General features: G+C 43.1%; 1 protein-coding gene across 7 annotated transcripts in view; it reads right to left on the reverse strand.

Moving 5' to 3' along the window:
• LOC135557492 (ephrin type-A receptor 7) overlaps window positions 1–14,632 on the reverse strand; it is a 77,175-nt gene that overhangs the window by 35,625 nt on the left and 26,918 nt on the right. The window lies entirely within an intron of this gene.

The raw sequence follows: 14,632 nt of genomic DNA on the forward strand, positions 1-14,632 counted from the left end.
TGATCAGCGGAAAGAGGGACACATCTGTGCGTGTGGGGACATGGTACCAAAATTGGCATCACGGAATCACAACAGTGAGATGAGAGGCGAGCTGTGTTCTATTCAACAAACACTTGAATGTCGACTAAAAAAAAACAACTGAAAAACAGCTCAGATTATTAGCCCCCCCCCAAAAAAAACAACTACAAATATTTTAGCCAACCCCAGTAGTTTTCACCACAGCTCTGACACCCTCCGATTACTGCCAGCTCTTGATTCAGGTGATCTGGGTTTCCAAGGCCACAGGTCACGCTCTCGGGAGGGGAGGTATGCTGCTTCACAGCTCTCTCATGTCTGGCCCGAAAATCCCCCCCCCCCGCAAATCCAATAAATGCCTCAGCCACAACCCCACCTAGCAACCCTACCTAGCAACACCTCATTCTACCTCCTATTTCACCACGCCATCAATGAAACCTCCGCCGCTACCGCTGCAAACCACAACCCGGCTTGCGCTGAGGTGATAATGACCGTACATGGAAGTCGGAGGAATAGACCGAGTGGGCGTAGGACGGAGCATAACTCATTCCGCCCGTGACAGGCGAGCGTGCCTGTCCTTGTAAAAAAAAAACATCAGCTTCAGCTGTGCCCCATCCGGGAAACGAAGAGAGAAGAGAAGTGCATTACTGGAGTTCGTGTGCCTAGCGATGAGGGACAGAGCTGGCACGCCCACCCAACTCCAAGCAGCCAGTAATGACGGGGAAGGCCCCACATACTAGCAGCAGTGGCCGAGATGACTAAAACCCTGCCTCAGACACCCAGACAAACCTAGCCCTCAGCCCGCCCTCCGCTGAGCCATATAGACAGCTAAGACACAGATTTCGCAAAACAGTCTGCTTAGTCACGGCATAGTTTTGGAGGTCGGCTTTTTCAGTCTGTCATCGACGGTGAGCTGCACTATCATTCATCTGTCTGATGTGAAGCAAGCTTGATGTCTTCTTTATGTTCAGACAAAAACAAAATGACAGGGCATGACGAAAAACAGACACAGGCACACACACATACATTGACAGGGTGTGGCCCCCTTAGCTCACTTTACACTTCAACGTCATGCTTCAAACATAGTTCTCTCAGAGAATACAGTAGAAATACACAGTATTGACGGTTCATCCATCTACAGTATATAGATGCTTTGATGACTTGAAATGTGACGGTCCAAGCAGCCACATCTAGCTATTACTTCTGTCTTATTAGCTAAAAGGAAACACAAACTGATTGTGATTGTGAAACCCAATGTGTGTCTATGGGGCTTTCCCATATACAGTAACACCGCGAAACATTACAACTCCTGCCTTTTTTTGAGAGTCCGTTTGCCACATCTCCCCAACTTGTAACCATCTGTTTGAATCACAACTGTAACCATGATTAATAACACAATGTCAGGTAAAAGCTGTCTTTTGACATGCTATAAAACTTACATTGCTTCCACCCTAATCAGTTGAACAGCGTCAGAAAGGGCAGCCTTCCCTCCCCCCTGGGATTTCAAATGGCTGTGATGTGCTTCCTGCAAAAAACAATAACCTCACTCAGGTTGCTTAGCCAAACCCAGAGCTGACTAGAGAGGATCTCTCTCTCTCTCTCTCTCTCTCTCTCTCTCTCTCTCTCTCTCTCTCTCTCTCTCTCTCTCTCTCTCTCTCTCTCTCTCTCTCTCTCTTCTCTCTCTCTCTCTCTCTCTCTCTCTCTCTCTCTCTCTCTCTCTCTCTCTCTCTCTCTCTCTCTCTCTCTCTCTCTCTTCTCTCTCTCTCTCTCTCTCTCTCTCTCTCTCTCTCTCTCTCTCTCTTCTCTTCTCTACAAAGACCAGTCAGACAGTGTCCTTTTGTCCCTCCTCCGCCCTACCCAGCCAGCTTCCAGGACATGTGATTGGCCATAATTCGCTGGGCACAAATCGACTTCAGTTTGCCGTGAGAGGCGCAATACCATTGTAATACCCAGCAGATAACCAGGTTAGCTCCATTTCCCTAGAAAGCAGCCCCCTAAATCCTCTTCAACACTGTGCTGTGTGGGATCAGAATCACAATCAAAAACGAGAGTGTTTGAAGGTAGCCATCCCACCTCAGCTGGTGGGATATTGGCTAAACTGTACTGTCCACAACAGTATGACCCTTAACCCAGGAAATAGAGCCACAGGAGGTTCTGTCTGCTGATGTAGAAAGATGTGGTCTGTTTGCTGTTGTTTTGTATTCAGTACCTGAACTGCCTGTGGTTAAACTAATTCCCCCAGACCGCAGCTCTCAGAAAAATAACTGATCTCTCAACACAATAGCTGAAATGATTCTCTGCTACACATGTCAGGGAAATAATTCATGGGGAAATTATAAATGTAGTATTTTTTGGTATTCTGACAATACTAGTAAGTGCATGTGTGACTGTGTGAATATGAATCTGTTCTCACATTTTGACATAGTGCCAGAGCCCAGGGTCCCTATCATTATGAGTTACATTGGCATCATTATTTCATGGTAATTATCCCTCAGAACGTTATTCATTCACCTGATGAGAGGATATATTTGGTTACTAACTCTTGGACTTTGTAATGACTCTTTCCTCGCCCCTCAATCTCTGACATAAAGCAATATATCGACACTATCAGTGTGGTAGCCTATGGCACTGTAACCGAATTCTTCGTCCTCCTCTATCGAGGAGTGTGAAATGTCGGACCAATGCGCAGCGTGGTATGTGTTCATGATGATTTATTTTACTGAACACTGAAAATACAAAAGAACAACGTGAAAATAAACGAAAACCGAAACAGTCCTGTAAGGTGCATAAAACACTAAAACAGAAAATAATCACCCACAAAACACAGATGGAAAAAGTATGATTTTCAATCAGAGACAACAAACGACACCTGCCTCTGATTGAGAACCATACCAGGCCAAACACATAAACACAACATAGAAAAAAAGAACATAGACTACCCACCCAATCTCACGCCCTGACCATCCTAACACAAAGACATAACAAAGTAACTAAGGTCAGAACATGACAGGCACTTTGAATAGAATTACAAGGAAGTCTCTAGTATTGAATGACAAACGTTATAAAAGCTACAAATCAAAATTTTACTCAAGGTTGAGAAACGTTTTTTGTCGAGGACAGACCAGCTATATTTATGGAGTCGGATTTTAGTACCCGCAGAAAAGCAGGACAACTTTTTGTAATTGTTCCATTAGCTGCGTAATGTTTTCTGATTTGGGGACAAAAGCGAGACATTTTAATGACTTTATGATTAAGTTATTGATAGTTGCTTAAAATGACACACCCAAGGAATGGTCCAATGAAACTCGGCAGATTAATCCGTTTCTCTGGTTGTATGAAAGGAGGAACACGGCCAGCGGAAAGTATTGAAATGTAATAGGGGAATAGAAAGGCTGGCAAAGGTCTTTGAAGTCTGATTAAAGTTTGGAGCTTGGCTAGATACAAAAAAAAACAATCTTACTCCAAATTTTCTCTCGGGAATTGTATTTTATTTCTCTCAAAGAGAAGGCAGGTGCAGTATGAGCACAAGTTTCTTTCAGGGGGGGGGGGGACATTCCCTAATCTAGTACAAATGAAATCGCACTCTGGTCAAATAAAATTCTCAGTCCTCCAACTGGAACTAATCAGTAGTCAATGCCTTGAATCACAATCTCATTGTGTTGCTTCTTAGGGCGTTTTCACATGTGATTCTGAGCTATAGTTCAAATCAGTTTGATTATTTGCTACATTGTATTGTTGGTTGGTTTCACATTGCCACAGTTTAAACAAACTAAACTGCCTCGACAAAACTTTGTGTCCATGAAAGTCCATTTTGTTTATTGGAGAAAAATGCTCACGTTAAATCCATCTATGATCATCATGTCGCATCACTTACGTGTCCTAATCGTCATATTATTTTCGCTTTGGTCTTCCAACAACACGCGGGAGGAAAACAACGCAATAGACACTAACTACATCACTCAGTCAACACGATATATTCAGTTGCCTTTAACCCCTGTATAGCCCTGGTTTCCTCTAATCTGTTTCAGAGATATCAAGTTATGATAATGTGTGCATTTAATCAAACGCTCGCAGTCAAACAACAAATAATACTGTTCGAATCTAGTTATTTTCCTTGTGTTTGGTCCGCACCAAGGTTAGGAGCAAACCCCAGTGGGTTGTTTGACGTGCTCCTGATTCTGGACAGAGTGTTCACACCAGTCCAAACTAACTGAACTAAGGAGGCAAACGGATTCATATCCATATTCCACGCACTCTCCATTTTGCCTGAATGTGGATTTAGGACAGGCGATGAGGGGTAAGGGGGTTAAGGGAGCGTTTGTAATGCAGATCGATATTCTACACCGAGTAGGACCACCAGCAATGCAGATAGCACAAACACACCACTTTTACACAGATAGTAGATTTTTTTTCCCCTAACAATGGGCCCAAGGGATAACAAAATTATCTGAAATTGGACTAAGACGGCTAAATTCTGTGCATATAGGGGGAGTTAGTGACCGAGGATCCCTCAATTGAGAGATCAAGTAAACCTTGTTGATGAAGATGAGCCAGGTGTCACTTCTATCAGCCGTTGTGTATTAGAGGGAAGGATTTGCCATTACAGTAATTGGTAATTTCTGTGCGTTGTGAGACAATAAGGAATAGGCTTAGGCCTAAGTGGGAGGGCTGGACAATCGTTTGCTTTCAGGCCGTTGAGCTTGTCCCGAACCCCGTTCCCAATTACCCCCACAGCACAGTGACAAACCGAGGCTTTCGCCTCTTTTTGTGTCACGCCGTATGTTTTTCTTTAGCAAATCCAAATCCACTTTGTCACCAGTTAATTGGCGGACGTTGTCGTATTATTATGTAAATATCAGGAATGTTCACACAATTTAACACGAGCTACCTTTCAGTTATCTGAAGGTGACAAACGAACAGAACTGCCAGTCTGGGAGATCAGCCTCCTCTCACCTGCAAGCAGCAAGCTTAGTAAAGCCATCGTGGAGCAGTATACCTTTACAGTATCAACCCATGTGCCAGTTACCTGTAATGTTGTATCCACAGTGAAACAAGAAGGTCTTGCCAAAGTGTATTAGTCTAGCCACTATGTGAAAGCATTTATTTTTTGGCCACGGCTACTCAGTGGTGCGACAGCGAGGCAATTTGAGAGGAATTCAACACATTTCATTATGTCGGTCTCTGAGGACATCAGCTCCTCCAAGTTTCATTTAAATTGAATTTTTCCTCCGAGAATACTTTTCAGAAAACAATCCCAAAAAACACAATCCTGGCTCTCTTCAAAGAAAAATATATTGATAACTCCAGTAAGAAATATGGTCGTTTTATATGCATGAGGAACTGTGTGACCTAGAAAGCACTTTTTTTTGCCTAAGCTTTAGGCACATCCACACAATCACAACAAACAACAAACACAAAGAATATCAAAAAGACTGAATCTGGTCATGCAAGAATAATGCATCCCCAACACAGACTATTGTCTAATGTACTACCTGAAGAAATATCCTGAGACACCACAGAGGGTAATTAAGCCATTTATCAAGCAGTGTTAAGTTGTGAAACCATGTTTTTGGCACCTGAGTATAAAATTATTACATTTCACTGATGCTCAAGGTTAATTAGGCAATTAAATTCCCTACTACATGACTCCCTAGCTAATATAGGACACCGAACGGACCCTTAAAAAAAGGCTTTCTCTAGATCGTCTTACAGAACTGTCGAAGGACTTCGTTTAAGACAACCAAAGATGACCACAGAGATGACTCCACTCTCTCCTCCGGGCATGGACACTGAAGAAAGGAGGCGGGGAGGAACGTTGGTTTCAAAGCCCACAGAAGGTCACTTCTCGACAGTTAGTTCCAGCTTCTCTCCAGCCCAGATGTGTCCCATCTGCTCCACAACCAGTAACCAACTCTGCGAACTCTGCGGACGCTATAATCTTTTTACTGTTGTTTTTATATCAAATCATTCAAAGCAGCCTAGCAGATGGCTGTCATATATTCCCTGTGCTTTGATAAAAGACAATGTGTTGTTGTTACGGAGCTGCTGGTGTAGCTACGTTGGGGAGGTGAGGGGCTCAGTTAGCACAGCTGAGGAGACTAGAAGCTAGTGAGATGAAACCGAGCCATAGTCGCTGTAAGGCTTTTGAGGCGACAGCTTTGGGGTCAAGAGGTCGACCATAATTACCAGCGGGCCTTTTCAGAGGTGGCAATTGCTGTTTGAAGGTTTTCTGGATTTTTGTTCTTTTTAATTTTTCCTCCCGTTCTGAGCCGAAGTGTTCTTCTGACTCAAACTCATTATTATTTCCAAGTGTGATGATCTGAATAAAGGGGAAAGGGTGAAGCATGGGGTTGAAGACATAATTAGTTCCTCTCACTGCAGGAGACAGTATGCTGATGAGACAATGAAAGAGTGAAACAACAGACCTGTCAATCTGCCTCTATTTTTTTCGTGAGTAATGCACACAGACACAGAGAAAAATCTCTCTCTCTCACTGCTATCAAAATACATTGTTGTGTTATGCAACATACAAGTTCTGCCAAATCCCTTCCCATAAGACAATCTGTGGTTCTCCCGAAGCTGAACAGAAAAGAAGAAAAAAAGTAAGTAGGTAGTTGTTTGCTTGTTGCAGACATGTTGCAGCTCCTGTTCTGCCGCACAGAGTTGTTTGAATAGAACGGTTCTCTCTGTACAAAAGCCATGGTGACAAGCTGAAATAGACTGAAAATGGATATCAAATGTCCTTTAACCTCAGGCTGACCGAGCTGTTTTCCAGTGTGTGGCAGTCTAAGCAGACAGAGTTAAACCTGTCACCCTGAGTGAAACTGTCTGGGTCGTATGAAAGGTATCCCCTGAGTCTACACCCACAGCAGAGCTGGGAAAATGCCCTCTGTAAAAGGAACAAACCATCAAGGTCTTGAGATTGGGGAATGGCTTCGTGGGAGTGTGTTTTTTTTCTCTCTCAAGTCTATGGGGATTTGGCAACTATCAGGCACCTATGACATGCATCACTATTTAGGTTTTATTACCAAACTCCTTTAAGTTCTTCGGGCAGGAAATGAAACACTTGAATGGCTATTCTGCAAAGTGCTGGAGCCCTTTCCAGCCAGGGTATCTAGCATGGATGAGCATGTGTTCCATATAAACACAGTGCCTGGGAGTCACAGGTGCATGCTGAGTTTGTGTGTGTGTGTGTGTGTGTGTGTGTGTATGTGTGTGTGTGTGTGCGTGCATGCGTGTGCGTGTGTGTGTGTGTATACATATCAGAGAAATAGAGAGAGTGTATGAGTGTTTACTGGGGCCTCTCAGTCCCCCCCATGGGCAGTAAAGGGAGTAGAGCCTCTGCATAGCATCACAGGCCAGCCTCAGCTTGCTCCACTCACTGGTGAACTGGACTCATCCAAAGGAGCTCCCTGGTCCATCGTAAACACAATTTCTGTTTGAAGCACTTTACCTTAATAAAGTTGTTACAACGTCACTTCATTCAGCCAAACCTCTATCCTTTGATCCATTTGTCGCCGTGGATGTGTACTGTATGTATACTTGTGTATTGTATACGTACTGTATGTATACTTGTATGTATATTTTTGATTTGTATTTATTAGGGATCCCCATTAGCTCTTGCCAAGGGAGCAGCTACTCTTCCTGTGGTCCAAACACATCAAGACAGTTACATTACACATAAAGCAAGACGTAAAACAGTACATCATATAACATCGCTAAACCAACACAAGCATTTCGCTACACTCGCATTAACATCTGCTAACCATGTGTTTGATTTGATTTGATTTTGATTTGATTTGACATATCCGCAACACAAACTGCACAATAAACACCGCAAAATAAAACCACAATGTACGTGTGTGTAGAGCGTGTGTGTGCGTATGCCTGTGTCGGTACCTGTGTGTGTGTGTGTGTCTCTTCACAGTCCTCCGTTGTTCCATAAGGTGTATTTTTATCTGTTTAACAAAGAATCTGATTCTTCTGCTTGCATCAGTTATCTGATGTGGAATAGAGTTCCATGTAGTCATGTCTCTATGTAGTACTGTTAGCCTCCCATCTTATGTTGTGAAGAGACCTCTGATGGCATGAAGAGACCTCTGGTGGCATGTCTTGTGGAGTATGCATGGGTGTCCGAGATGTGTGCTAGTAGTTTAAACAGACAGCTCGGTGCATTCAGCTTGTCAACACCTCTTACATCTTGAAGGCGCCGGAGGTAATTACACACAAGAGTTTCATACTACTGCCGAGTACATTCTCAACAACTCAAGAGGTATACAAAAAGTGTGACGTCATTGAAAAAAAGGGTTGTGCATTGCGAAATCCATTCCTCTGCATAAGAATGAAGGCATTGTCTTTGCGTTTCATTGTTCGCAGGTCATGTTATTATTTATCCCAGCCCTCATCCGCTATTTCCACACAGCCGTGGACTGCTTCATTTAGGAGCTGTCAGTCAAAGAAACTCGTTAATAATAAGAGTCCAATCAAATTTTAAATGAACAATATTAGAGTTCCAGATATTTCTCAAGCAGCCATCTACTTTGTAAGGACGTTAATTTCACTGAGCTCATAATCTATACTACATGGTATGTTCCTATATGCCAGTATCTCCTATTTATGTTTAACCTTTATTTAACTAGGCAAGTCAGTTAAGAACAAAATCTTATTTACAATGACGGACTAGGATCAGTGGGCTAACTGCCTATTCAGGGGCAGAAAGACAATTTGGACCGTGTCAGCTCGGGGGTTTGAACTTGCAACCTTCCGGCTACTAGTCCAAAGCTCTAACCACTAGGCTACCCTGCTGCCCCTATATGCCATTGCTCTTAGTAATAGAGGAAAAATGTAGATTTCTTGTCCTAGACATAAAAAGTGAAAATTTAAATTGTTGGAACAGTTGAAAACTAGCTAGCTGGCTTAATCTGGCATATTTACAGAAATGTTGATTTGATGTGCATTGTCCCTCTCAAATGCATATAAAATAGTATACGAATATGAAGGGTGTAAATGTTCTGGGACAGTGAAGAGTTCAGTTGCTGTTGCTAAGGTAAACAATAGTTAGCCTGGGAAAAAATTTGTGGCCTCAAACTGGTTTGCAGTTTCACAGGCGTCTCAATAATGAAACTGGTTTCAATCCTGAATTCTGTGGGAAACACCGGCTAGAAGATAAAACTGAATAAGAATCAGCGCCGTAGCCTTTTAACTTTGACAAGATTCCCAGCTGGGCAAAACAACATCATAATCACAAAAGAATTGCAGTTCCCGGCAGTGTTTTCAATCAAATATCATTATTTTCTACAAATGTTCACGCATCACTGCAAACGCAACACGCTTAGACACACACCTAAACACAAAGGAAGTATAGAATGAGAGATTGACAGATACTGCTTTCGTCAACATTATCCCAGCTATGAACGGGTAGGGAACAAAAAGTATTTTTTTCAAATGCTATTTAGTGGATGGTAACAAATGTGTTTTTCACAGCTCCTCAACACAGTCTGACCGTGTCTGTAAATGTGTCCTTTCCGAGGCAGAGAGAGAGAGAGAGCGAGAAATGGGTCTGTAATTCTGACAGAGTGCATGGAGCGCTTAAACTCTGTGTGTTCTCAGAGAAAGGGCCCCTCTGCCACTGGGCTGTCCACTGGTGGTGATAGGCACCAAGTCAAGGGGAAAGAGGGAACACTGTGGGGCTACTGTGAGAGAGAGCTCAGTCATGCACGCCAGATTCAGGGGGATTTAGGTGGCTCGTCTGCCAGCAATAAAAGACTGAAACAGGATACTTGGGGAGATTAATTACCTAGATAGGCCACGATAATGCCATTTAAATAGGAAAGTAATTAAAGTGCACCTTCCATCAAAATTATTCATTGCTGACGGATTGGGTGACAGGCAAATCAGGAGGCATTTACAGAAAGCTACAGGTTAAGTGCCGGAGCGCTTGTGCTTCGGGAGACCACCGCTGTTTTATTGCAGCTGTTGAATCGGACTGCTTTGCCCAGCTCTCATCAAATTACTGCATGTGGAGGGACAGAGAAAAAAGAGGGGGGGGATGGGCTCCCAGGTAATATAAAACCACTGACAAATGCAACAAAGGAGGATCCGCTTAACTTTAAAATGACACCGGCCGCGATGGTGGTGGTCAGTGGGGAATCCTCCGAATCAAATCCACTCTGTCTAAGGCCAGCATGACACCATGACAGTGTAGGACATTAAAAAGAATCAATCAATGGGCCTTTGTTTCCATAAGTGTTGCTCTCGCCAACACATTGAGAAATATCCATTTTGCAGTGATAAAGTGTAGATAAAGTGACCGTATATATTACCGTTCGACAACCACAGAGTATCATCTTGCATGGTTGCCCGTTTAAACACGTCTCACTCTCAACATTTATCCAACTAATTTCACTGTGTTAAAGGGGCAGTCAGCAGTTGCTACATCCCTTTTTGGACTTCAATTTAATGACATGGACCCATTGATTCTTGAAGAATATGACTCACGATCAACTGTCGTACCCCATCAGAACCCCAGATAAAAGCTTGTTTTACTCCAATGTTTATAACAAAGAAAATGTAAACAAACACTATATAGCCTCAAAACACAGTTGACACTATGAGTTCGATATCATGGATGGTCAAAACTTGCGTCTATAGCTCGGCCAATGAATTTGTGATGACATATCTCCCTTCCCTCAGCTTTGTTAATGTTTCTACTGCTGATTGCCGCTTTAAGGGAGATTAATTATCCCATCATAGCACTAATACTTGTTGCTGTAGACCTTCATACAAATGACTGACATCAAACAATAACGTAGTCCTGACAACACTAGCAGCCCAACAACTTGTGTTGAGAGGGGGATATTTGCTTCTCACGCAAGGCTAGAGCATAGAACCTTCTCAGATCAAAGTGAAATGCTTAGCTGACACTCACGCGTGCCACAAAGCATTTTCTCACGGAGTAAAATGCTGGCAAAGGGAATAGCCCGTTGTTCCCTTTGAATGTTTAAATAGGTTTGCACTTGAGGACACTCTGATCTCATTCGAAGTAAATATGAAGTTACACAACAACAGTCCTGAAGGAGGTGATCTAAAAATAAACCGGGAAAGCAACATTGTTTTTCTGAATCCATTAATCTGCAACAATTGATTAAAAAAAAGAAAAGGCTATCAACGGTGCGATCTATTACAGTTCCAACCATGAAGGAGGATGAAAGGAAGAATAAAAGACAACCCCCAATTTTCATTGCGGTGTAAATAAAACATATCGCTAAGTTATATCCCAATCCCACGCTGACTCATACTAGAGGGCTCTGAACACAAACAGCAACAGTAGAAGTTTCTATCGGTATGTAACCTGTTCCCTGCTCCTGGCTAATATGAGCAGTCAGCATTAAAATCAATTTCCACAGCTTCCCCCTTTCCCCCTTCAAAGGTGCAATGTGCAGAAATCACTTCGCCATTTCCTGGTTGTCCATTTCCTGGTTGTTCATATGACAAAACAAGCAATGTCCTATAGTCTATAGTGTAGACAGTGTAGATCAGTGTTTCTCAAACTCGGTCCTGGGGACCCCAAGGGGTGCAAGTTTTGTTTTTTGGCCTAGCACTACACAATTGATTCAAATAATGAACTCATCGTTAAGCTTTGATTATTTGAATCAGGTGTGTAGTGCTATGGCAAAAAACAAAACCTGCACCCCATTGGATCCCCAGGACTGAGTTTGAGATACGCTGGTGTAGAGAATACCATATAAACCGCTGTGAAATATCTTTTCAATAATCAAAAATATAGCACTTTCAGCTGTTTGAAGCTGCTATACAAAACCGAAAGTTAAATATGCATACTAAACTTGACAACGGGAAGCATAGAAATAGCGCACATAGAACAGATCTACCGCTTCTTAGACTTCAATGAGATGAACCAACAACTCACATTTCTATGTGAATTTGGTCGGTCGCCAAAAAAAGTGACACATTGCAGCTGTAATACATTGTTTACGCCACTTTATGCTCACACCTTAGCAGCATCATCCAGGCTGAGTGTCCCGTCACACATAGTGCTCCTATAGCCATTCCCCTTAACCAATTCCAATCATATTTCTACCGTGGTTCTCCACAGGGAATTTTCGGGTTGAGATGTGATGTGTTGAGATGTGATGAGATGACACACTCTCTTGAATAAATATGAATGGTTATTCCATCAGCAGTTCTCACTCACAGGCTTCTGAGAGAACAAAAGTCCTTCTCTACAAGTGTAGCGGCATGAAAGCATCCGGAGTATGGAGGATCTTCGAGGGCAGCTCTCTAGAGTTGTCAAGCGACAATAGTGCCCTGATTGAAATGCACTCTCCGTCTAGCTAGCCTAACTTTTTTTCCGGAAAAACTCCACCTCGTCAAGATGTGATGACAAATTCATATTAATTCACCTGTGTATGAGGACGTGGTGAGGATGCGAGGGGGAGAGTCGAAGACAAAACAAGATGATGAACTTGCGCCGCATCTCCAACAGTAGTTATTTAAACACACTTATAGACAGAGCTGGGAGGTAATTTGGTTTCCCTGGGAACAATAAGCACTCAGCACCTTGTGCAGATCCTCAACTCATCCACGGCTGCAGACTGCCTCACAGCCTTACTCCTCACACATCCTTTGGTATAATTAGTGGAGGTGTGAATTCCTAATCAGATGAATCACCATCTGCATTTTTGCAGTCACCCTGCTCTTCTACTTCTCTCCTCCTCTCCCTCTGTTCCGCTCCTCCTCTCCTCTTCACAGGTTGATTATCCTTCAGCAGGAGAGAGAGGCACTACCTGCTTGATGGTCTCTCCTCTCGTCTCTTCAAGACTTTTTCAGGACCACGGCTCACTCTCTCGCTACCTCCACCCCGAGGAACGGTTCATCAATTCTGGATGGTGAGGCGTAAAAGGGTTTATTATTGCAGTCATTCATTAGCAATGTGGCCCGACTTGTACATGCTTGCTCGGGAAGGGGGCCATTGTTTTAGGAAGCGCCGACGTTCCAATTAAAAAGCGCTGGAGCGTTCCCTAATGGCCCGGGCACAGGATCCGGACACGATGAAGGCCCAGTGGCCAGTGCTGAAAAGCACCGCAGGACAGGGTTACGTCTGGGCTGCAACCCGCGCAGCAACACTGATTCTGCTCGCTCTCTCACATGAGGATCTCACTAACAATATGTGTTGGCACATCATCAAACTGAAGCCAAGCAGTCTGCTACATCCCCCAATTCTTCAAATGTGTCATAGTGTACCTAGGCTATAGGGTAACAAAACATCTATAAACACATCTAATTACACTAAATAGCAATGAGCATCTCAAACTATGCAATTCTTGCTTCAAATAGTAGCCTAATGCTAGCTTTAAGACGTAAACCTAATTTCTTCCTCATCAAATGCTTCCCTCTATTTCCCACTATTTCTGATGGCTAAATATACCACAGGGTTAACAGAGCAATTGTCTGTTGTCAACATGCCACGTGTAATTATAAGAGGCTCTGAGGGAGCCATGTGTTAATTGTTTCCCCCATCTTCCCCTGCAGGTCTCCCTCCTTGCAGTGTCCTTGTGTCCTTGGCAAGGCAACCCCTACAACCATCCAGCGTGTGTCTCTGTCATGAACCGTGTCATGGAACATACATCATTCCCTACAGTTTAACCCACATTCATGCTGCTGCCTGGCCACAATTATCCATTCTCTTTCTCTCTCTCTCTGTCTCTCTCCTTTTGACAGTCTTAGAATGGGGGGGTTGTTGCAAAATTTGTTCTTCCATTTTGTCTATTTGATATATATTTCTTAGTACACGCGAACAAACAACACAGTAGAGTATTCTAAACGAGTGCACTCAAAAATGTCTGAAATAAAACAGATATGCAGATTCATCTTACTAGGAGAGCATCACAGGACATGGCTGCATGTTCAGGATTGCCCCAATTCTTTCAAGGAAAAAAACCCTAAAGAGTTGCAGCTCTTCTGCAGTTGTGTATAGGGCTGGGTTAGGGTGAAGTCAAGTCTAAAAAAGACAACATCAACAAGTCTAATTTCAGGTCACCTGAAAGGTGGTTTAAAGTCAAACCTCAACATATACCACAAGAGCCTCAGTGTGCGCCACACAAGTCCCCAAATTCTCGTAGCTACTGGTTAGCAACATGGTTATGATGATAATATTCCCCAAACACTCTTTACAAGCTACAATGGCTGTGCAACCCTCTTTTAATGACCCTAGTTAGTATTCCCTTTTGACTCCAACTGCGCTTCATGGACGCTTGAGCATGAAAGATAAATCTTGTTTGGTGGATCCATAGAAATAATGATTTTAAGAAAAGGTGGAGTGCTGCCTTCAGTTGGAGTGTGTCACCAAGAAAATACAGCATTTTAATTATGCTAGGTTCCCAGGGGAGCTAGCGACACGCACTGTTTCCGATGGTACAACTCGCAGCAAGCCTTGCAATGCTACTAATGTTTTCCACCGTAGCTCTGACACACATATTAAATGAATCTGGGTAATATGCCAACTGTAAATGCTGTGTATCAGCCTATGGTCATTAATGCCAATGAGGTATGATTAAGGTACTTAGCGTGTTTTCAGTTGAACTGCAGACCTCAGCGCAAA

This window comes from Oncorhynchus masou, chromosome 16 (genome assembly GCF_036934945.1).
Source record: "Oncorhynchus masou masou isolate Uvic2021 chromosome 16, UVic_Omas_1.1, whole genome shotgun sequence".
Lineage (NCBI taxonomy): Eukaryota > Metazoa > Chordata > Actinopteri > Salmoniformes > Salmonidae > Oncorhynchus > Oncorhynchus masou.